Here is a 1839-nt window from a genome sequence, read left to right as displayed (position 1 = left end):
GAACTCAGAAATCCGCCTGCCTCTGCCTCCTGAGTGCTGGGATTAAAGGCGTGCGCCACCACGCCCGGCTATTTCAACTGCTAGTTTTATGTCAACCTGACACAAGCTAGAGTCATTAGGAAGAGGGAACCTCAATTGAGGAAATGTGCCACCAGAGTGGTTATGGAGCAGCTTCTCGATTGGTGACTGACGTGGGAGGGTTCAGGTCACTATGGGCAGTGCCATTCCTGGGCAGGTACTCTCTGGTTATGATAGGTATACCTGGAGCATATGGTAGTTCTACTTTGAGTATTTTGAGAACCCTGCACACTTTGATAGTGACTGCATGGACATAAGCTCCACCCTACAGTGGATAAGCATTCCTGCTTTCCCATATCCTCACATCCAGCATTTATTGTTATTTTTTCCCTTGATAATAGCCTTTCTCACTGGGTTGTATAAGAAAGCGGTCGAGCAAGCCATGATGAGTGAGCAAGCAGCAGAGACTTGTGGTTTGTCAGTGTGCTGGGGACAAGTGGGTGCTGAGTGTTAAGCCTTAAAGAAGACGTTCATAACACACACACACTCACACACACACATATACACACACACACATACATACACACATAAACACACACACAGAGAGAGAGAGAGAGAGAGAGAGAGCTTGTGAAGCATTGTGGCAGAGAGGACGGCTAAGGACACGGCTCTGGCACTCGAACTCACAACAGCTGTGACTGCCTGCATAGGGCCTTCACAAGACTGAGCCAAGATTGTGAGAACATCACCTTCCGTCTCAGCACATCTGGTTCAGACACTCATGATGTGCAGTACTATTTATATATTTTCTATTATTTAATCTGCACTCTGGAATATATGTCTCACAGCTTTTGTTTGTTTGTTTTGCTTGTGTTTGCATAGTGTTCAGTTAGTTTTTAGGACTACTATTTTTCTCCACACAATTTACTCTAAGGCATTCTGTACTATATGCTTCAGCCATATCTCAATATTCCTCCTCTGAGTCTTACATGTTTTCTTCAGTTTCTCATCCTCATCTTATCCCCTCCTCTTTTTACTTATTAATTATAACCTTGCATAGCATTAACAAACTCTAAAATCTATAGAATCTATACGCAAACTTCTGCTCCTAACCACTTTACCTACCTTGATTTTTTTCTTTTAAAATCAATCTAATATTTAGTCCTTGTTCTTATTCACTCTGCTTCTTTCCCATTCCAAATTTTACTAACTACAATCTGAGTACACTCTGTAAAATCCTTGATTGTTTATCCTCCAATACTTAACAGAGTCAAGTGGCTACTGTCATACAAATAGCAAATCAGCCACGATTGTTCTCCCAGTTAATATCCTACTGAGGGAGTAATATAGAACTTACTCCAGGGACCCAGAACCTCTAGTCTGAGAAATTATTTTCTTCTTTTTTCTCAAAAAAAAATTGTTTGTTTATAATGTGTATGTATGTGTGTGAGCATAGGGAGTTTATGTGCTCCACATGCAATCATGAGCCCTTGGACATCAAAAGAGTATTGGATTAAAAAAAAACTAGAATTACTGACAGTAGTAAGTCACCAAGTGAGTGTGGGAAACTGAACCTGGGTCCTCAGCAAGAATAAGTGTGTTCTTAATTGCTGAGCCATCTCTCCAGTTCCAAGAGGAACTACTTTCCTCTTGGATTTATACATCCAAAATTACCACATGTAAGTCCTGCTTGAACACTGCAAATATTTCAACTGAGATAATGTAGCTAATTAAAAAAATAAATAAATATACCCACACGGGGCTGGAGATATGGCTCAGCAATTAAGAACAGTGACTTTCTTCCGAGGACCTGGGTTGAAT

Source organism: Mus pahari, chromosome 1 (assembly GCF_900095145.1).
Source record: "Mus pahari chromosome 1, PAHARI_EIJ_v1.1, whole genome shotgun sequence".
Lineage (NCBI taxonomy): Eukaryota > Metazoa > Chordata > Mammalia > Rodentia > Muridae > Mus > Mus pahari.
The sequence above is the reverse complement of the archived record's forward strand: the minus strand, read 5'-3'. Positions refer to the sequence as shown.